Source organism: Macaca thibetana, chromosome 4, assembly GCF_024542745.1.
Source record: "Macaca thibetana thibetana isolate TM-01 chromosome 4, ASM2454274v1, whole genome shotgun sequence".
Classification (NCBI taxonomy): domain Eukaryota; kingdom Metazoa; phylum Chordata; class Mammalia; order Primates; family Cercopithecidae; genus Macaca; species Macaca thibetana.
In genome coordinates this window covers 138,160,419-138,184,282 of record NC_065581.1, presented here as the reverse complement: position 1 = coordinate 138,184,282, position 23,864 = coordinate 138,160,419, and the positions used below count along the sequence as shown (strand labels likewise).

The 23,864-nt window shown below is 35.1% G+C and overlaps 1 protein-coding gene and 1 long non-coding RNA gene across 2 annotated transcripts in view; one reads left to right on the top strand and one right to left on the bottom strand.

The window, feature by feature from the left end:
- Nucleotides 1-23,864, top strand: part of RSPO3 (R-spondin 3) — a 75,997-nt gene that overhangs the window by 41,195 nt on the left and 10,938 nt on the right. The gene's annotated exons all lie outside the window — the stretch shown is intronic.
- LOC126953282 (uncharacterized) lies at nt 1,193-16,989 on the bottom strand. The gene is made up of 4 exons (XR_007725174.1): nt 16,231-16,989; nt 11,459-11,573; nt 4,045-4,119; nt 1,193-1,706 (listed from the first exon to the last, which is right to left on the bottom strand). It is a non-coding gene; the product is annotated as an uncharacterized LOC126953282 (long non-coding RNA).

The window sequence follows — 23,864 nt, the reverse complement described above, 5'->3', positions numbered from 1 at the left end:
AAATAACTACTCCACTGCTGTATCATTGAGTTCTATGGAAAGGATTTATTATATTAAATATTAATTCAGATTTAAAACAAGATATTTAGCTAAGATTCCCAGTACAATTCATCAAATCCATATAGATGGATTTATTAGCTCAAAATTGTGGATGCCAACTGGCTTTGAGTATTTATTTCATGTCCTCTCCCTACTTTAACCTCATGAAGACCAGCTGACCTGAAGACAGTCATCCTGGTTAAGCACTGGGGAGTGGGATCTTTCTACTCTTTCCCTACACCTGTTAGTGCACTAGTCTCTTGACATAGTTCTGAGAAAAAAATTAACAAAGTACAGAGCTGAGATAATAATGGCATTAGAGAATGTGGTTCTCAACTGTGGACAACTTTGCTCCCCAAGACACATTATTATTTGCTAAGAGGACCAAGGATAAGAAATCTTGGTGTAAACTCAATGGTCTCTCTTGTCTCTCTTTTTATCCTTCTTGGGGCCTAGCCATTCCCTACCTAAATGGGTTGCTTGTTCAGATTCTGGGGAGGATCAATTGCTACCAATGAAAACCGTTGGTATATTTTGCTCCCCACTATAAAGGCAAAAATCAATTTTACTCAAAGTTAATATTCTTTTAATTTAAAATATTCCAGAGCCACACAAAAATATTCTACTATATTTAAAACCTCCAAGAAAGGTAGACTATTGTAATAAATAACAAGCTTTGTTTTCAGAGAGATATTCCTTAATGTAAATGAATGTATTCTCCTTTTTTTTTTTTTTTTTTGAGATGGAGTCTCACTCTGTCGTCCAGGCTGGAGTGCAGTGGCGCGATCTCGACTCACTGCAACTTCCGCCTCCTGAGTTCAAGTGATTCTCCTGTCTCAGCCTCCTGAGAAGCTGGGATTACAGGCACATGCTGCCATGCCTGCCTAATTTTTTGTATTTTAGTAAACCCGGGGTTTCACTGTGTTGGTCAGGCTGGTCTTGAACCCCTGAACTCAACCCCTGAACTTTAATTAGATGCAAATTAAGCAGCACATTATGCAGAAATTTCTAGGAAAAGGGTGGTAACTTCTAGGTCGTTGAGTTGTTGCTATGAAAAGGGGTGGTAATTTCTGGGTGTTGCCATGGCAATGGCAAACTGACATGGCACATTGGTGGGTATGTCTTTTAGAAAGGTGCTTCCACCCCATGCCTGTTTTAATTAGTCCTCAGTTTGGTCTGGTGTCTGAACTCCACCTCCAGAGTCAAGTCTCACCTCATGAGTCAAGCCCTACCTCCTACCTCACTACTAATCTTTAAAATCTCTCATAAAAACATGTTTGGTCTTCAGATGCTCTTTAACCATGGTCACATATGACCTATTATTTGTTTTTATATGATTTTTTTTCTCCTTAGCTATATTACTCAATCCTTATTCCTTTTTTTTTCTTTCCCACCACCTCCAATTTAATCACTGAAACATCAAATCACCTTGTAAATTCAGTGGACAAGTATCAGAATGTATTATCCATATAGGTGAAAACATTTTATAACCTCAGTGACAGGCCCCAATCTCTTATTGTTTCCTCTGCCATTGACATTATAATAGCAGGATCTTTGTGAGGATTCTTTGTTGCCTAGGTTTTTGGGTTTAAGACTGAACTGACAGGCTTTATATGCACAGTTGACTCGCCTGTGTCATAATGAAGCAGCAGAATCACAGCCAACACCTGGATCAATGTAGAAAAAAAAAATGAAATAACAGTTATTAAGTTTCTTGCCGCTAACACATTTTACATCCTATTATATGTTCTTAAACTTCTCAACATTAAAGAAAAAGCTCTGCAGAAAATAAAGAGCCTTTAGTTCATGACTTGCAATCCTTGATATATCAGTTTTTAGAACTCAACCAGCAGTTATAATTCAGACCAAGTTTGCTCCATACCATTTTTGTAGGCTCCCTGAGATTTTGGGGATTTTATTAACAGTGGTCAAAAATCATGGTGGACATTATTCGTGGTGGGAAATACTTAATTGTTATTATTATCCATGTAATTCCTTCATTCCTATGATAGCATAAAAATTATTTGTAGGCTTTTCTGCTAATTGGTGTGTACCTCAGCATTCCTATTCTAAAACAGACTTTGTAATAAATGATCCTTGAAAATATCCATATTCTCTGAGATTTCACTTAGTGATATTTATAAATATCTAGTGCTTTGTGACCCATTGGTGAGTGTGACATAACACACAGTGGTCAGATTATTGAATAGAGTGTTAGCATTCTTCAGCTCCTAAGCAAACAATGATCTTGCCATTGTTTAGATCAGCTGCATGAGGATTGTTTCAGCTAGCTTTTGCTGCATAACAAATAACCTCAAAACATAGAGGCTTAAAACAACAACCACTTAACAATTTGTGGCTGGGCAATTAAGGCTGAAACCTATTGGGCAATTTTGATCTTGGCTGGGCTCCATCACATTGTTGGATGGCTGGAGAATGAGGAAATTGCCATGTTTCTATTATCATCAAGATGGCAGGAGGTCCTACAGCCTTCCAAAGTAGAAAAAGTGAAGTCATTCCTCTTGAGGCTAGGCACAGAACCTGCCATAGTTTTTACTTCCACCACATTCTGTCAGCCTATACTAGTTATAAGCCTATTCCTGATTCAAGAGTTGAAGAAACAGATTTTATCTCTTGGCAGGAAAAAGTGCAAACTTACTTTGCAGGGTGGCATGCATACATAGGGTGGGAGAGGAGAATTATAGCCGTTTTTGCAATCTACCCTAGAGGTCTTTCTCTTGTTTGTAGTTAGATTAGTGTGATTGCTCATTCATTTAACAATCTCTTACTGTCTGAAATGCAGTAAGAGATTTGTATTTCCTTTGTAAATTTCCTTCCTTCCTTTGTAAAAACAGTCAACTGTTGATGCAGGACATGTTGCGTTGGATATTATTTCTATTGTACTTTCTAATTTGTAAAGGGCAGAATAGGAAGAACAAATAAAATGTGAGGCCAAGATACCTTCATACACTCAACAAATATTTATTAAACTTCCACCACATGCTGGGCACTCGTAGGTGCTGAGGATAAAGCAGTACACAAAAAAAGACAAAATTCTTTTCATCATAGATCTTATATTCTAAATGGTTTATATCAGTCCATATTGTAATGACCATAGAGGATCAGCCCTTTCGTAAGCATATACCTTTGTTAACAGTTTTCACCTTTGTGATTTGTACCTCCAGTAGCTACTGTCTTCATTAGATTTTCCTAACACATTACAAAGACATTTGTTAATGCTGGCAAAAATGAAATTTCTCTGCTTACATTTCATTTTGGTCTCAATGTTAATACATCTATTTTTTCTGTGACCACCATGTTGATGTGCTAATATGCTTTTGTAAGATGGCTAAGTAGGGTTAAAGGTACAGCTTGTGGTTGTGGAACAAGGCTGAGTTAACCGGCCCTTTGGAGAAATGACCCCAAGACCTTGGCTTCCTTTACAGCCTGTTCTAGCCAACTGAGATCCCTGCCAATTAGGAGGGTTCCCTAGAGAGAGACTCGGAGAGCATCAGCATAAATTTAAATTCTGGACCCCCAAATACAGTTTCCAAAAGAAGCTTCTTGTCCTTTGCTAATTGCAAAGTAAACATTTCTCCAGCAAAAAGACACTCCCTCCTTTCATGCTCCTGTTCTCCTTCCCATCTCCTTAATAGAGTCTCTCCTTAAAACTGCTAGTGTTGCCGAAACCTCTTTGGCATAGGAGACACCCCACATTTGAAGGCACAAAGAATTATTCTTTCCATAGATCATTATCTTGCTTTTTATCTCCTCCAGCAACTTCTTCATAGAAGCATTACAGACTAACTTTGTAGATGTCATAGTCTGCAGAAAGGAGTAGATGCCTTATCCTTGGGCCTCTCAAGAGATGGGACTAAGTAGGCTATCATTAGCATGACAAAATGGATAGGAATGGAAAATTCTTCAAAACCTCTTAATCCACTTTTTCTCACTCTCTTCTACATGCCCTTCTCTTTCTATTTAATGTCCTACTCAGTTCCTTACCTTTCATTTAAAGCATCCCGTTTCTCACGTCCCAAATCAGAAATACCTTTCTAAAATTTTTCTGTTTTTCAGTTTCTGTAAAAAAAATATTTACATGACATACTTATTACTTTAATAGCAAAACAATATATTAGCATGTATCTCTCAATGATAGTCCTTTTTTCACCAAGCTCACTGTTCTGCCATTCTGCAGGACATTTTAATTGAAAATGACAGATCTCAAATTATCTTAGGCAAGAAGAAAATTATTGGCTTAACCACAGACTGCACTAAGTCCTCAAACAGTATCACTGGGTCCATCGCCTTCTGCTCTCACCCTTTCTCACCATTTCAGCTCACATTGCCTTCATTCCTCATTGTTTGTTGGCCTTATTCTCCTCTGCTGCAGAGTCTTTCTCCTTTTGGGAGGAAAACTGGCTCCCGGCAGCTCCAAGTCTATATATCCACATTGCTCCAAATAAAAAAGGATAGTGCTCTTACTCTCCCTTTCAGTATCCCTGCACCCGATCTCATGAAAGGATTCCAGTGGACCCTGCTTTGAATCACTGTGGCAGAGGAATTAGGGTCCTGAGATTGGTCTGTCTAAGTAAAATGCCAGCAGTTGAAGCCAGGGTCAAGTGAACCATTTTGATTGCTGCCTCTGTTTAGAAACAAGGGTACTGACAAAAACACAACAGATGTAAATCATCCCCCATCTCTCCCCACCAAACAAGAAACAAAATTTACCAAATCTAGAAACGTATGTTCTTCTACAAGATAATCCCTTTTCAATACTGGTTTTGAAAATAATTTTAAGTGAGGAAGAGTAACCAAAGTTTTTTTCCATCTATTTCAGACTAAACACACGTTCAGGATAATGTTAAGAATATTTCAATTTAACTATTTTTTTCTAGTTTCTCTGCATTTGCTAGAAACTTTTTTATGGAAGTAAACTGCTTTAAATGAATAGAAAAAATAATCTACTATGCATATGAATGGTTTCTGGATTTGAATTGTGCAGGCTTAAGTAAAGACATGTCCATGTCCATTTCTAGTTGCTGAGGGTTCTTTGTGAAATGCACCAGTGTGGGCAATGACCTTTTACTTGATTATGCACAAGGCCACTGAAACGTTAAAATTAACTCTAACCTAATTACTGAACTCCGGTGTTTATACTGTGTATACACCACCAGGTCATAGCTCTAGCCTCTGTGAGCCCCAGCTGCCATAATTGAGAAATATGTCTTGCAAATGGTTGTTTTGTTTACTTGTTGTTTCTGCTGGAAGAGCTTGCTTTTCCCATTTTTGCAAAGAATCAGATGTAGGGAAGAGTTTCTGAGTACAGTTTAATTACATTTTACATCTCAACGCAAAACATGTACATCTGTAAATGAGACATTCCTTTTACTTTTGCATTACATAAAATGTAATATCTGAAGGCACAATGCCACTTACTATTCACTTTTTTGAGTAAAGCACATTTTAGGTAATATCAATATACTAAATTCACATGCAGAAAGGATGAATAGTTGCTAATTCCAAAAATAAAAGATATAGAAAATATGTGCATACTTAGGATCATGAGTTAATATCTAATTAATTAAAACTCATGAACAAAAATTATTGTCTTAATTGACAGAAATAAGAACCTAGGTTTTCATAATGTAATTAGTAGTTTTCATAATGTAACTAATTGGATGGCTAATTATTTTTTATGGAACATGTAAATATGATACTAAAATATTTCTCACAGTAATAAATACAATTGTAAACATCTGCTATGCTGCTTATCTGTTTTCCAGCCAACAGCAAAATCATGAAGGGATTTTGTTTTATTTCAAATTTGGTCTGTTTCAACAGCTAAGATACAGTTACTAAAGTATTTCATTGGCAAACCTGTAGTGGCTTCACATTTGTCTAGTTTGTCAGGGTCTTGAAATGTATAAGACAAGGGAGTTTTTAAATTTAATTTCTCTCCATCAGCCCCTTGGCTTTCTACCATGTTTTATACCCTTCCTTCTACCTTGTCACCCTTTCCTTCCATCTCGGCAGATTTCTTCAATTTTAATTAAAATTATCTGCTCATAGAATAACTGTTTCTTCTCATGTTCATGATCTTCAAAAGCTAATGTTTAATATTTGCAATGTCAACCTAGTGAACTAAAAAAGTACTGAAATAATTTAAAAACCAGAACCATCTCAGTTAAGCTACGGGTTTGTTATTTGTTTTATTCATTTCTTTGTTTGGTTTACCCAAAAGCTATATTTTTAATATCAATAATGATGTGCATGCTCTTGTGAAAACACAAAAGCCTAAAAGATACATAAATAAAAAATTAATAATCTCACTCTCCCTCAGTCCAGTCCTTCCCCTGAGAAAAGCATTATGAAAGTGGGCTGTATATTCTTCCACATTAATCTTCTGTTTATAGAAATAGACATATAAAAGTTCCATAGAGAATGAATATATTATTTTCTTTATAAAATGCTTTTGACTTCTCTTTCTATGTCTACAGAAAAAGTAAATTGTGCACCTTGGTAGCTCAATAGTGTGTGTGTTTACTGTGTCATTTTAAAATTTGTATATCATGGACGTCTTTCTAATTCATCTTTTTAATAGCTGCAGAATGTTACATTCTATGAATATCACATAATGTGTTCAACCATTCTGCCATTGATGGATAGTAAAATTGTTTCCCATTTTTTTGCTCTTCTTACTATAACAAAAATCTCTATCATGTTAATGAACTGATGCATTCACTTTCTATCAGAGGAAAAGGAGGTGATGCATCATGGAATTTAGAACACAGGCTTTGGAACCATGTGGTTTCAAATTTCATTTGTGCTTTTAACTAGCTCTATGACTTTCAGCAAATTCTTTAGCCTTTATATATCCCATTTTTCCCCATCTGTACAATGGGATAATAACAGTAACTATGTTACAAAATTGTAGGGAGAAGTTATGAGTATGTATAAAACTCTCAGACTTGTGCCTGGTGCAGAGTAAGCACTCAATAATCCTGAGATCTAATATTAAATGTAGTCCCAAACATTGGATGGATAAACCAAAGGATGTGAACATTTTAAATATTAATATATTCTGCCAGATTATTTTTCAAAAAGGTGTTTCTGTTCACATGTGGAATACATCAAAAATACCTGTTTCCTCATATCCTGACTCTAACTGTATGTCATTAGTCCTTTAAACTCTTGCAAATATGATAGATTGACAAATGCTATTCTATTGTTTTATTGACATTTTCCTATTTATAAGGCTAATCTCATGTTTAGAGGCTATTCGAATTTCCACAGGATGCCTATTTGTATGTTTTGTCCAATTTTCTGATTTTTCTATTGAGCAAAACACCACTTAATAGGAATTGTTTGTATATTAGAGATTAACCTTTTGTCAGGTGCATAGCAAATATTTTTCTTATTCTAGTATTTATTTGACTATAATGAGTTTTGATTATCTTTTTTTATATTACTGATATACTTGAGTTAGTTTATTTTTTTCCCTCAACTTTCATTTTAAGTTCCAGGGTACATGTGCAGGATGTGCAGGTTTGTTACATAGGCAAACGTGTGCCAGGGTGGTTTGCTGCACAGATCGTCCCGTCACCTAGGTATTAAGCCCAGCATCCATTAATTATTCTTCCTGATGCTCTCCCTCCCCTCGGCCACAACAGGTGCCAGTGTATGTTGTTTTCCCTCATGTGTCCATGCGTTCTCATTGTTCAGCTCCCATTTGTAAGTGAGAGCATGCAGTGTTTTGTTTTCTGGTCCTGTGTTAGTTTGCTGAGGATAACAGCTTCCAGCTCCATTCATAAAGGGCATGATCTGATTCCTTTTTATGGCTGCATAATATTCCATGGTGTATACGTGCCACATTTTCTTTATCCAGTCTATCATTGATCACCATTTGGGTTGATTCCATGTCTTTGCTATTGTGAATAGTGCTGCAGTAAACATATGAATGCATGTATCTTTACAGTAGAATGATTTATATTCCTTTGGGTATATACCCAGTAATGGGATTACTGGGTCAAATGGTATTTCTGCCTTCAGATCTTTGAGGAATTGCCAACTTACTTCCACAATGGTTAAACTAATTTACACTCCCACTAACCATGTAAAAGTGTGTCTATTTCTCCACAACCTCACCAGCATCTGTTTTTGGTGGGTTTTTTTTTATCTGTTTTCTGTTTTTTGTTTTGTTTTTTGTTTTACTTTGTTTTGTTTTTGTAATTACAACTTCTCCTTCTCGGATGCTGATTTTAATAAAATTTGTTAGGTACTGCAATCTTACATGTGTGGGTATTAATTCACAAGCATTACAGGTGACAGTTGTGTGCCAGACATAGTGCTAGGCACACTAGTGTAAATATTTTTGCGTGTACTTATGATCATAGGTATATGTAAGCTATCTTGCCCTGTATCCCTCATAAATTCTTCTGCCTCTGCTGATGTAATTAAGAAGACTTATGTTAGAACTAATTCTAGATTTCCTCCTCTTGTGTAGGAATAACAAAACATAAAACATCAGAATAAGTCAAAAGTTACCTGGGAGATGCATACTTCATCATTCTTTTTTGCAATAAGCAACACCGAAGAGTTGAAGTGATTTTGCCTAAGTGACCTTATCACAGGGCTGGTAATGACAGAAAACAAATGTGAATCCTAGTGCATTATGGTTTCCACTGTATCATAAGGCTTTATGGACACAATGTTTTGCGTAGTATTGTTTACCATGAACTGTGTTGACGTTGTTAATTCAATTTGTGGAGCTATCCAGATATTTAATAATGTATCACCATACTAACTGCTTATTTGCTTCTTTTGTTTTTTTAATCACTTCTTAGAGCCTTATTTTTAAGCACCAAGGGGAGCCACTTACTTGAGCCACTCTCCCCTGCTGCAATGGAAAACAGTCTCCCTTCAATAAAATGGCTGTTCTAGCAGTTTGTTCTCGCTGAACGATGTGGCTTGGGGCCAGGTATTCTGTAAAGCAGATTTGAGCATTAGACTAAGAGAGTTATCCTCAGAAAGGTGTTCTGAGAAGGGCTGCCAAAAAAGTTGAGGCTTAAAAAAATGTAAGTAGGAGTAGTAAGAGGAGACTTTTAGTGGGCAACTTTTAGCGGGCATTTGACTGGGTCTTGCTTTCCTCCTGGTAATAGATTGCTTGGCTATCTACAGATGCTTACAAGATGAGAAAATTGAAGTAGAAAAGAATTGTTTTAAAATGGATTTTAGCAACAGAACCCTCTGCTCGGTTAAAATTGTATGTAGAGCCCAATTTATACAATGATAAAAAATAGATGTGCCTTATTATTTGCAAAGATGTGGGAAAAGTTGGAACTATCTTGCACTATTGATGGGAATGTAAAATAGTACAGTCAGCCACTATGAAAACAGTATGTTGGTTTCACACACACACACACACACACACACACACACACACATATATGTATAATTACCATATAATTCAGCAATTTCATTTGAGTATACACCCAAATGAATTGAAAATAGAATCTCAAAGAGATAGTTTTACACCCATGTTCATAGCAGCATTATTTACAATAGCTAAAAGTTGGGATGGCAGCAACTAAAGTGTTCATTGATGGATGAATAGATTAAACAAACTGTGATATAGACAGACAATGAGATACTATTGTCTTTAAGAAGGAAGAAAATTCTAACTCATGCCACAGCATAGATAAACCTTAAAGACCTTATACTAAGTAACTTAAACCAGTTACAAAATGGCAAATACTATATGATTTTACTTATATGAAGTACCTAAAGTAGCAAGTTAATAGAATAAAAAGTAGAATGATAGTTGCCAGGAGGTAGGGAAGGTTAAATGGCGAGTGATTGTTTAATGAATACAGACTTTTCAAATTTTGCAAGATGAAAAGAGTTCTGAAGATGGATGATGGTGATGGATATACAACAGTGTGAATTTACTTAATGCCATTGAACTGTACACTTAAACATGGTTAAGATGGTTATGTGTTTTTTACCCCAATTTAAAATAAAATAAAAACAAACTAAGTGCTTCTATTGAAGTAAGGTCTAGCCAACCAGTAGCTCTGTACCAAAGTACTGTATTTTAAAACTGTTGAACAAGATGTTTTCTAAAACCTCTTTTACATTTTTCAGTTTTAATCATGGTAAAATCTGTATTTGACATTCCTGTGGACTTTTTGCTACAGAAAAGCACAAAACGTTTTTCTTAGGAAAATTGCTTGACTCTCAGAAGGAAAAATATATCAGTGTGCTCCCCAAGGCATTGTGCAGAGGTTATATCAGATGTCTTGGAGTCCATTATGCTGTAGCTGTAGGATGTTGTAGGGTAGCATGCAATAAGTAGCTTTGAGAAGTGGCTCTCTAATGATATACTAACATGCTGGGCTTTGTATTTCTTTCTAGGTTTTCTCCTCAAGTTCATATTCATTTATACCAACTTATAGAAACATCCCTTCCACATTTGTCATTATGACTATAGTAAAACTATGGAAAACAAAGATAAAACTGTAACATTCCTAAAACATATACTGTATACATAGCCTTTAACTTGTAATGTTTAACACATGACACTGTATCACTTTAAACAATATATCTTCCTCTTATTTGTCCCATCGAATCCTCTCACATAATGTTTTTTTTTCATGATTTCTGTCACTTATCCTTCCTCTTTTTGATTGCTAAATACATAATCTAAAACATTAGATTGCAAACTAGCCTCAAATTGGCTAGAAGCTTGGGAGAACTACTCTGAAAACTTTTTATATAAACTCTAAGGAAGTCAAATTTAGAAAAATCTCAGCTGCTGGACTTGGATCCCATTAACCACTGGTCATTTATAATTAATATTAATAAATGGCAGATGACACATGTATATTGCTTAACTAAAAATGTGTGTGTAATAGCAAATTTTTAAAAAGTTAGTTAAGACCTTAAGGACTTGAATATATGTATCAGAATAATGAAAAGAACAAAACTATCAACATGTGATCTAGTATCTTCTAACTACAAGCACCTAAAATTACAGAGGAAACAGAAGTATTTTTAACTCATCATATTAAACATTGTATTGCCATGAACCTCTATACCTTTACACTAAAATGCCTGTTTCACAAGCCTATATTAATCTGGACAATACACTTATGAATCATTATAGATATACAGATATAAATATATATATACACTCACACACATTCACACATACACACACCTAACTGTTAATCTCCTAGTCTAAAACCAAATTGTTTAATATATATGGTTTTTATAATCAGAAAGAAAAAAATAATATCCAAATGCTGAGTTGCTTTAAATCCTAATGTTCCATAGAGCCCCACTAAATAATATAACAGCTGGCAGGGATTTATTCATCTCTAGACACTAAGGAGTTAGGGCACAGTAGTTCAGTTACCTGGTTATATAATTCTGGGAATCCATATGATGATTAAAATGGAAATGAGACCTCCAGTTATTGCAATGAAGGTAAAATGGTTTTCCAGGGGAATTACACTTGGACTCAAAATTACCTTACAAATAGCCAAAAGACAGAAAAATTCATTCGCTTGGGTTATATGTCCTTATTCAACCATATCCATTACCATAAGCATATTAACATAAATTCTTTCCGATTGGACTGTGATTTAATAATATTATTTGTTTAATTGTTGGCAATTTTACATAATTATCTCACTTAATTCTTTAAATATTCCAGGCATATATGCATTATTGTTATCGACTGCATTTTAAAGATGAGGAAATTGAGACTTTGAGTGTGAGTAGTGAATTTCACACTCAAAGACCAGGACTCACACCCAGACCTAATTCTGAGTCCACTGATATTTCAAGTATTTGAGGCTGATGAAAAGAGTATATAACTACCTTAAGAATGCCAGTTAATAAGTAAGTTAGTCAGTACTAGAACCTAAATCTTTTGTCAATCTGATCTTTCCATTCTATCTTTTTCAACACTTTTGCCCCATGTTCAAGATGATCATTTATTTCTAATCATCTGCTCTTTTCTAACTATACTTATCACACATGAGGCTTTGCATCAACCATTATTTCTTGTTAATGATACTATCATTGTTGAAAAAATTGAAAACCTCTTTTTACCACCAAATCTGCTTCATCTTTCTGTTGACAACCATTTTGTTATTCAAAGAACAAACTTAACTAGCAAATAGGCCAGTGATTTCCTCTTTTGCTTCAAATCATACTGATGTTTTAAAGCCAAATAGTTTTCACAAATTGCCAACATCATATTCAAATGCACTAAATGGTTATGTTAGTGCTATTATGTTGTCTAAACAAAGGCGCTGTCAGTCAGTAGAGTCAGTGACCTTCAGGTTGTTAAGTGGTTTGTGCAATTTTCACAGGATTATGTTTAAATATAAATCCTAATAAAGAATCTCATTTAGCTTTTTAAAAGGTTGTGAAAATTAATACCTAATCCAATTTCTATAAAATAATATTGAAGACACAAAATAAAATTTACTAAAAAATGTATTTCAAAGGTTTGCATTTTCTACTCAACTTATGAAGCATATATGGTCTCCTAAATGCTGTGTGAATCATTGGACATGTCAGACACGAAGCAAACTCCCCACCCCAGGAGGCTTCTCAGCCCGAAGCAAGCTGAAAGTGAGTAGAGTTCCAAGAGGGAATACAACATGCATGTGCGAGGAAAGCAGATGCAGCATGACTTTGGGTTTGTTCTTTGGGAACACACAACTATATGGAAAAATACATGCTGCTCCCAATTGCTGTAGACATCTGCTGATGGCACGTGAGATTGAGACTAGGGAATGGTGCAGAATTTCTCCTAGAGTATTGTAGTTTAACTTTGGAAGCAAGGGGAACTGGCTGTTAACAGAATACGAGTTTCATTCTGACATGAAAATTGCACAACATGTTCATTCATGTGGACACACAGTGGGTGTTAAGCTATTTCTTTATAAAAGCATGGGAGCATTGATTTCCTTTAGCAGTATTGTTTGATATCTATTTACAGTTTAGTTGGGTTGTCAAACATCAATCCACTTCTAATAGCATGTGTATTTGTGATACCTTGCTCGTGGCAAAGGCTTAAAAATTCAAAGAGGCTTTTAAATACTTTTTAGGCATGAAATTGAGCTCACAAAATAAGCTCGATGGCAAATTAGTCAGGAACACATGGATATGTTTCGTTTAAATTGTATACAGATTTTCAGAATTAAGATGTGGTAAAACCTACTAGCAGTCTATTAAGCCTTCTAAGGCACTTGCAACAGAACTAGAGCTTTGCAAATTCAAGGTTGGCCTAATAGAAAAAAGAACAAATTTGTGTTTGCATTTTAGCATTGCTTGAGTATTTTTACAAACAGTTCATTTAGCATAATTTTGAAATGGTGGATATGTTCTTATCAGAGGACTAAGAAGTATGAAGAGAGCAAAAGAAACATGTTTAAAAAATCAGGATAATAGATCCGTTAAGAAACTGCTTCTGTGCTAGCTTTTATTTTGTTACCATTGTCCTATGGGAAGATAGGACTATCTTTTCGAGTTGAACTCGAAAGTTATAGGACTATAACTTTTCTAGTTGATCTCCTTGCTACCGTATTCTCTAGAGCCACTAGAATGGAACTAGTCTTCCTCTGTTTCCTCAAAGATTTAAGTATGTGTATGATACACAGTTATTTATCACTTCAATAATAAAATAATTGAAAGTAATTGTATGGAGTCATAGAATTGAACATAGTCACCAACACATTTTTTTTTTAAGTATTTTATGGTCTATTTGTGTTTCTTTTCAGTGATATAAGAGATTTACATTTGAATTACCCAAGAAAGTTTTCTTAGGGCAGTTCAAAGGGAAGTCTAACAGAAACAGTGTTTAGGTTGATGGAGAAGCTTTCTACCCTTGGGCAGCTTTCTCTTAAACTTTACGCTAACCATGGAATCATATGAGTGAGGAACTCTTAGACTTCTTTCATTTATATCCCTGACTTTAAGCATAGATGCATGAAGATCTATTTGATTTTAAGACTTCTTAGTGAATAGGTTTTCAACCTTACTTCAGTGCAAAAAGGTGATTTTCCCCAGCTCATCAAAAGCTTTCAATGCTCATTCTCTTTACATTCAATAATTCATGTGTCTCCTAATGTATACATTTTCCCAAATTAAAAGTAATTTATTCGTTTATATTTTTTCCTATATTTGCTCTTTTGTCTGTCTTAAGTTTGCCCATTTGTTTTATTTTGGTTATTTGTCTAACTTAGAAAATAGAATTCCCTTATTGAATACAAAGTCCCAAAGCATATTATTCAGTTTGTGTTTCAATATTCAGCATCTTGCTGAATAGGTGACTACTTCAGTTATCAAATAATACTACCTGGCCATATCGATTTTGTTCATATATGAGCATAAATTACTGGAAAACTTTATACTTTTGGATCATTTAAGTACATCTAAAAATCATAGTTTGTTTCAATATTAATTTGCTTAAGAAATCCTTTTTCTCCCTGTCAATATTGCAGTGGCCAATTTTAGCACAGTTGTGGCAGTTCCTTCCAACTCATAAATTACAAATTGATGGGCTTAAACTGATTTTGTTATTACTCAGCCTCATTTCTGCATCTTAAGACTAGTCTCATTCTGAAAACTAGTAAGAAGAGATCTAATATCAAACCTGGATATTCTTAAAGCCTGGATTCTTTAAGACTGGTTCACCAAATTTTATAATACCAGTAAATGTGGACACATTATATTGAATAAGGGTATTGTTAGCCAAATTCTCTCTAAGATTCATCTTAAATTGTTTTCTTATAAGAATTGTGTATTTATCATTTTAAAAATCACTATTATTTTAAAACACTTAGAAAGTGACTATCTGAAAATGATATGCCTTTGGATGCTCTGTAATGTTAAACAGACCCAGACATAAAGACAAAAGTAAATTCCAGGGTATTTTTGTAGCTGTGGAATCACCATAAAAAGGGGTTTTTGACCCTAATGTTACCGTAACATTGTCTTCAGCATTTCATATTTAATTACAGTAGATTACTCACCAATATAATAAATATAGATTTATGAGATACTTTAATGTTCTAAAACAAATGAAAACCACCCAAGAGGAACCTCACCAAACCTGAGGTTGTCCAGATTGCATTGACTAAGATTAAGTGAAAGATCATTCATCTCCAGAGGTCACGCAATTAATCTCAGAGTGGGAGTTAAAGCAATGACTAAGCAGAAAAGGAAGCCGAATACAAGTTTGTAACAAAAGGAGCTGGGGCTCCAACATCAAGGAACTTGTTATTTCCTTTTTATTTTATTTATTTATTATTTTTTTGAATAGACCTAAAACACTCATTCCTTACTACTGGTTTCTTTGGGTCCTAAAATTCTGCTTGGTTGGGTCAGCTATTTTCCATGACTATTTTTGATATGGTCAAACAAATACAAAGAATAAGTTTTAAAAAAACTACAATGGGTTTTCATGTCTAGGGAAACATGACACTTCATTTTATTGTCAACAGAAAGTAATTTAGGATGAATGTATAATAATCCAGTATTTGGACAATGAAAAAGTTCAAGATACACTTTAAGGAAGACATATTATACTCCAGAGTTTTATAATTATTTAAATTCAAATAAAAGTCAAAATTATCTTCATTTAACTCAGGTGACACCTGTTGCAAAATATTGAGGAAAATGTTTGGCTGTCATTCCGTGAAGCTGAATCTTTATACCCTTGCTTGATAATCTCTACAATTCCCTGTGGCAGCAAATTTTTATTTCTGGTAAACACAACTTGTTTTTTCCTTCACCTTATTGAGATTCCTAAACCTTGTATTTTAAACCAAGAATAATTTTGAACTTGATCGTTCCTTACTGCGAGGACTTCCTCCAACGAGGGTGAATTTTGACCCGTGGTTAGCCTGCCTTTGGAGTTTCTGATGTGAAGTGCCACAGCTGATGGCCCATGAAAGAGACTGTTAAGTCTATTGCTCACATCAATATTCCCGCTGGATATTTTGCTCATTCCTTGGGAATTTCAAAGAATAACAAATAACCAACAAATCATCAAAAACTATAACATGTTACCCAATTCTTGGGCATAAGCCAATGAGACTAAAATCTGCTTAAGTATCACAAATGTGAATTCCCAGCATTTCAAGCTTGTAAACTGTATCCAACACTCACCAACGTCTATTCCATTTCTTAGTTGCACAGAAGGGGCACATTCATCTGGTAACTGTCAACAATGAGGTTCCTTCCTTCTTGAGCCCAGCTGGCCATACAAGCAGGCAGGAGTAGCATGTTTGACCCTGAGACAGCAGAGGGTATTGCCCTGTCGGGAAGACAACAGGGATGCAATGTAATCTGGAATCAATTTGAGATTAGCACCAGATGCTCCATGCCAGTAATAAGCACTGATCATAAGACTTAATTTCGTATGCTATTAGAATTAATGATAAGGTATGAGCATAGTATGTCCCAAACTATAGGAATGAATAACAGCAGAGTGAAAAACTGAAATGGCAAAACAAGAACAGAAGTTTTAAAATAGGTAAATTGAAAATATTTGTTTACTTTATTTTTATAGCTTGAGTAAAAGAGTTGGAAGACAAAGGAGAAAAGGACTTGCAAGAAGCCAATTTTTTTTTTATGAATGTGTTTGTTTTTCCTCAAAAGTCAGTTGTAAATGCTCTTCAGGGAAGGGAGTCAGAGAGAGCCAAATAGTGGTCTTAGAGTTTTGTTTGTGTTATTATAGTTTTCTTGTTGTTTTTGCAAAAAGAGAATGGTGAAATAACTTTTGTCACGTTAGTATTAGTCTCATAATCAATGGAACACAGTCCTTTTTTGAGTCTTTCCTGAAATAGAAATGAGCATGAAATGAGCCTGGTATTCATTGAATATTAATAGATACATTTAGCTGCATGTCTAGGACTGTGCAGTATATGAGAAATCCTTTACTAGTCATCTTGAATTTAAATATTGAAATGTTAACTAATTATATTTCACTTTATAGATTTTTAAATAGTAGATTATATATTATAGTTGGCAAGGGGAAACATTGTATTATTTGGCTGGACGACAGCTAATGATATCACAGACAACTCCTTGAGATTCTCTAAGTTCTACACATAAGCTTCTTAATTACTAAACTCATAACAGAATACGTGTCTTGAAGCAGCTTTAACATGCTTCCTATTTTTTATATAATTGTAAAAATAAAAGACAGGTTAAAATGATTAATATTGGCGCAAAATGGTTTTAGGTATCCCTTCAAAGATTTTCCTAAAATGATTTGTAATCTGGCAAATAAAAATATTCTCCATGCCATAAATATGCTCAGTAATAAATCAGAAGTAGAATATCAATTTCTATGGATTTTCAAAGAAAAACATGCTGGGTTAAGGGCCAACATGATATAACATTTATTGCCTTGTATTACATTATACACACACACACACACACGCTTTGTGAACTTTTATAAATGGAATCAATAAAAATATGTGTATATAAAAAATATTGTTGTAGATATCAACTATACTTTTATATTATACTTCAAAAATATGAAAATATTGCTGAGAAAGGACCATCTGTGTCTTCTCACATATAACTTTTCTTGATTATTTCTAGGAAAGCAGACTAAACATACGGTTCTGACATAATACAGCATCCCATTTTGATTTCTGGTTAGCTCAGAAGGCTTTACCCGCCGAAAGAAGTCTCTGAAAAGGGCAAAACTCTCTGACCTCAGGAGGTTCTGATAGGAAGAACTGAAGCAGTGAACACCCAGAGGAGAGAAAACATGGGAATAAATTCCCCAAAGTTCTGTAACCACAGTGATGTGGGTGCATGGAGGAAGACATAATTTCATTCTTAAAGAATGTCCCTGTTTTCACATTCTTTCATTTGTCTTAAAGTTGATTTTGCAGATGATAGAGTCCAGATGAATTTCTGCTTAATAGGAATTCTTGTTCACAAATGGACAGAAAAATATGCCAACCATATATGTAAAAATAAAGTGGAGAATACCCAAGCATAACATAATACCTTTCTCATAATTCAACTAATAATCTATCAGATCATGTTTAGGAAAAGGAAATTTTTGCTTCTTGTAAGAATTAGATTGAGAGTAGAGAATTAGATTGAGAGTAGAGGTATAAACTTGTAATAAAAATTATAATGTGGTTTCCTTCTGATGCTCCACTTCCTTTGATTTATTAGTTTGCATCTTATCAATAAATTCAATTTATCCAAATTTGGTGGAACAACGTTTTCAGAAAGGAAATTAAAGCTTTTATGTACTAATATTCTGTGTAGACAAATTAGATGCTGCTCATAACCAAAATGATCTCATTTAGTTTACCCTAGAACATTTGAATAGTGGGATGAGGGTCTTTAAAACTGTTTTGGACATATGTGATCTGAAATATAAGAAAACCATTACAAAGTTGGGTTTGTATTAGTTTTCTGTTGCTGTCATCACAAATTACCAAAAACTTAATGTCCTAAACGACACAAATTTATTATCTTACAATTCTGTAGGTGAGAAGGCTGACATAAGTTTTACCATGCTAAAATCAAGGCATCAACAAGGCTGTCTTCCTTTTTGGAGACTCTAGGGTAGAATCCACTTACTTGTCTTTTCCAGGTTTTACAGGCAACTCACAAACCTTGGTTCATGGCCCCTTTCTCCAGCCTCAAAACCTCAAGTGGCAGGTTGAGTCCTTTTCACACAGCATCTCTCTGACACTCTTCTGCCTCTTCTTCCACTTTCCACTTTTAAGGACTCATAATTAAATGGACCAATCTGTATAATTTCAGATAATCTGTGCATCTCAAGGTCAACAGATTCGTTACAAAGATATGCAAATATCTATGAGACTCCTTTGGAAGTTCATAATTTCATGGGAGAGTTGGTTGTAAACAAATAAATGCAAAATTGACAGATATGTCCTCTGGAAATAGAGGAGATAAATTATTATTGGCTCTTAAAGGCCAAGTCGAATTTTCCAGCTAAAGAGAGAGAGAGGAACTTTCCATTGAGAAATAGCATCAATAAAATCACAAAAACAAGAAAGAGCATGATGTGATCAAATTATAGTGAGCTATGTAGTGTGACTGAGCAAAGGCAAATTAGGGAAGGAGGTGCTGCTCAATAACATAACCAAGAGTCAGATTTGGAAGGGCCTTCTGAGCCATGCTGAGAACTTTGGGAGTACAGGCACCGGGCAGATTTAAAAACAAACAAAATCAAACAGGAATAAAAGACCAGCCCTCTGCACTGTAAGAAGGTAACCTGACAGCAAAGTGGAAAATATCTGGAAGAAAACAAACAAACAAACAAACAAAAAACCTGATCTTTGCAAAAATCATTCTAGAGGTTCTAGAGATGACAGAGGTTTGAACTGAATGAGGATAAAGAAGGAATGACACATTTGAGAGATATGCAAGAACTAAGTGGGTTAACGACTTTCACCAAACATCTTAAAGGGATTAAGTGCTCCTCAGATTTTACCCAAACCAGATTAAGGCTGTTCTAATTTTAAAGGTGACTTGACTCACTCAGCTGTTTTATAGTTTCATAGAGACCATTTATTATCATTACTAATGATTTTTATTTTAGGGATTATAATTTTAGAATTCTTTTCATTTTCAACTACTTATATATCATTTGTTTCTCATACCTACCCCAAATAGTGAAAATAGTAGGAATTATTGATTCTATTTTATAAATGAGGCAAACAAAGCACAGAAAGTGCTATACTTAAGGTCACATTGCTGATGAGTAATATAGCCAAGTTTAAAATGCATATTTCCTGATACCTATTTCAGATATTTAAAATTTAATGCCCCACTTTTTTTAAGCACACATTTTAAAAGATGAGGTCCTGAGAGTTTAAGTAATATCCCCCAAGGATAGACAATGACTAAATAGCTTGGCAGAAAATCAAACTTGGATCTTTCTAACTTCAAAGCCCAAGGTCATAGCAGCTATACATTACTACATCCCTCCTCACCTGCTGGAGAAGATCAGGGAAGAATTAATAGAGAAGTAGCCTTGAAAATGTATCTTGAAGGACGTAGGTAGGTAAGGGGGGATCTTCAAGATACTTAACAACTACTACAGTAAAATATATAAATATAGTAACCCATATATAAATGTGTTAAATATATTATCATACATAGATAATACAACTGCTTACCAGGTGTTGTTAGCAGTAGTGCAAATCATTTGTGAGGTTATTCAGTGATGCCTGAAAAGAGTTGCTGATTTTTAGAAATCACCTGGTATTGTTTTCGGTTTGTTAGGGTTGATTCACACGCCCACACCCAGACCCATTCATACTCAAGGAAGGCTTCCTCAGAGACATTTTGTGCTTAACTCCTTAAATCCTCTGCAGTTTAAAAGTTCCAGCAGAGTTTGTAGGATCCAAAAGTGTGCTTGATTAAGGGTGGGCAAGATGTAATGGACAAAAAAGGGATTCACCTTCCTCTCCCCAAATTCTGGCATAACAGATAAACAAGTAAGTCAATCTTACTTCTGCTTTCCTTCAGTATTTTCACTCCCCATTATTTGTAGTCACTCCCTGACTACTACTCTTTCTTCTAAATATTCTCTGGAGATAAGGGAATGGCTTATATACAGTCATTGATCACATATCCCCGTTTCTACCTGTCTCAGTCCATTTTTGTGTTGCTATAACAGAATACCTAAGGCTGAGTAATTCATTCAAAAAAAGAGGTTTATTTGGCTCACAGTTCTGCCAACTGTACAAGAAGCATAGCACTAGTATCTGACTGGTGAGGGCCTCAGGATGCTTCCACTCATGACAGAAGAAAAAAGGGAACTGGCACATGCAGATCATATGACTAGAGGAGAAAAGAGAGAATGTGTGAGACAACAGAGAGAGAGAGAGAGAGAAGGCACCAGGCTCTTTTTAAGAAGCAGCTCTCTGGGAAACTCTCTCATAGGAACTAATATAGAGTGAGAACTCACTCATTACCATGAGAATGGTACCAAGTCATTCATGAGGGACCCACTCCCATGACTCCCAAACACTTCCCATTTGGCCCCACCCCAAACATTTGGGCTCAAATTTTAACATAAGGTTTGCAGGGTCAAATATCTAAACTATAGCATTACCTTAACTAGGTCTTATGGTACACAGGAAGTTTACTTTACTCACAAAATAAAAAATATGGGATATTTCAAGCTCTTTACCCCTTTAAAACTTTTTTTCTATCTATTTCGTCTGGCCTTCTTATTTCCAGGGTCACTTTATTTGATTCTTAAATACTTCAATTAAATGAGAAATATTTATTTTAGAGATTAAGACAGTGTTCTTAGAGATTGAGTAAGACAGTGTTCATTCTTTCAGGAATTGTCACATTTCCTTTAATTTTCAGCTCATTTGCTTAAGCCTTTCCTAAGACTTTCTCTTCCCATTAATTGCATTGCACATAACATCTGCTGTCCTTGTCACACCCTCTTAAATGGAAAGTTTCATCATACTACCCAATGGTCCTTCATTTTGGTGGCATTCCACTGAAAGCAAAATTCAATGGATTACAACAAAAGCCACAGTTATTCGAAACTCAAGGGGAAGTCAGGCTTTTGAGACTGTGTAGTACCACTTCAAAAGAGGATACAAAAGCCCCAAGATCAGGCGAGATGGGCTAGAATCATATTTCATGACTTTAAAGGAAGACTACATTCTCAACTCCACCAAATAAAGCATCATTTATGCTTGCTATAGAAGATAATTAAGGAAGACAAGGCTGTTTTGTCATCTTTCAACTTTTGACAACCATCCCAAGTCCTTTCCTCTCTTCCTCTATTTCTCTTTTATTTGTTCCTCTTCCTGACCACCTCTTTTTCTCCAAACAATCTCAAAAACTTTTTGGTAGGCCACTGTTTCCAGCTCTGGTCTAAGAGATGGACTCTGGTCCACATTCCCAACCTCAGGGAAACTTTGAAGTCTTCAAATCACTAAAACTGTCTTAGAACTCAAATGCTTTCTGGAAACAAGAGAAGAGAATGGAATTCTTCCTAACTTATCTGTTCCAACCTGGACTTCCTAATGCCATTTCTTAAAACAGCTTTAGGGATACTCTAGTTATTCATCATTGACTTGGTCCCAAAGGACCAAACAGGACAAATCAAAATGATATTCCTGAAAACATGATATAGTTCTCTGGAGTTCACTGTAATCTCTTGAAGCTGATATTGGAACAGAAGTAGCTAACTGGCCGAGTACTCCCCAATAAGTGGGACTTATTAAGACAGGTTGTTTGGGACACTGGGTAATCACAGCATGCCTGCATATGACAGAGTAACACCAAAGCATGTCTGTCTATGCCTGTCCTTCTCCAACTTTAACTCAAATTAAGTCATGGTCAAGAAATCAAGAAAAGGGAACAATATTTATCTTGTTCATTTAATTCATTCGACGAATATTTATAGACTCACTACTGTTCTCAGGCTCTTGCCAAAGAGAAAGGTGGAGCTACCACAGTCCTTACAGCAAGAGTAGCAGTGCTTATTAATGTACCAGGAATATGGGCCTCATATGTCTCCCCTTGTGCACAAAATTATGCTAATAGATCAGGGAATCACTGCTGGAATCTCCCAATACTATCCATCCCACCTGTATTAGTGCATTCTCACACTGCTAATAAAGACATAACTGAGACTGGGTAATTTATAAAGGAAACAGGTTTAATTGACTCACAGTTCAGCATGGCCTCAAGAAACTTACAATCATGATGGAAAGGGAAGCAAATGCATCCTTCTTCATATAGTGGCAGGAAGAGAAGTGCCGAGCAAAAGGGGGAAAAGCCCCTTATAAAACCATCAGCTCTCATGAGAATTCACTAACTATTATGAGAACAGCATGAGGGTAACCACCCCCGGGATTCAATTACCTCCCACTGGGTGCATCCCACGACACATGAGGATTATAGGAACTATAATTCAAGGTGAGATTTGGGAAGGGAAGCAGCCAAATCATATAACCATCCTACTCCAAAATAACCAGTCCTGTGAATTGCATTTCCTTTTCAATAATAGGTAAATCAAAATTAAGGTTGAATTTCTATAAAGAGTAAGTTCTTTATATTTGCAGTTGTTACTACATTAATTGTTCTTCCTAATACTATGAAAACTGGAAACAAAATTCAATATCACCTTGACAAATTGCAAAAGGGCCTAGAAATATCAATTAAAATTAGTAGATAATATATTGGGTTGCACATAGGGACCCAATCAAACGAGAGAAGGAAACACACTAGTTAGTAGCAAAGAAAGAGGAGTGAAATCTACTAATGATAATGTTAACGTTGGGAGGGAAAGTCTAGGCATAGGAGGTTGACTATCCAAAGAATGAAAGTAATTCTTTGATCTCTTCTGCATTAATCAGATGCTTATTAGAAAGCCATATTCTATTTTCCTCAGGACATTCTGAGAGTTTGTGAAGGGAAAAAGTAGATAGGGTACAAGTCTTAATATGCTACATGGAAAATATGGTTGAAAAGAAAAAGTTAAAAGTCATATAACTTACAGAAATCACTAAATTGAAAGATTCAGACTTCTAAAGAGCTCTTGTAAAAGGATGACACTCTTTTCAGAATCATTAAAAATTACTTTAGAAAACAGGCTGTCTTAGAATTGATACTTAAAGTTCACCCCAAAAAAATAGAACTTTTCTGTCAGTGGTGGAAAGGGACCTATAAATAAATATGTGCATATACATTTATATATGAAAATATATACACACACAAACATACATACACTTTTGTTGCCCATGTCTACACTTCCAAAC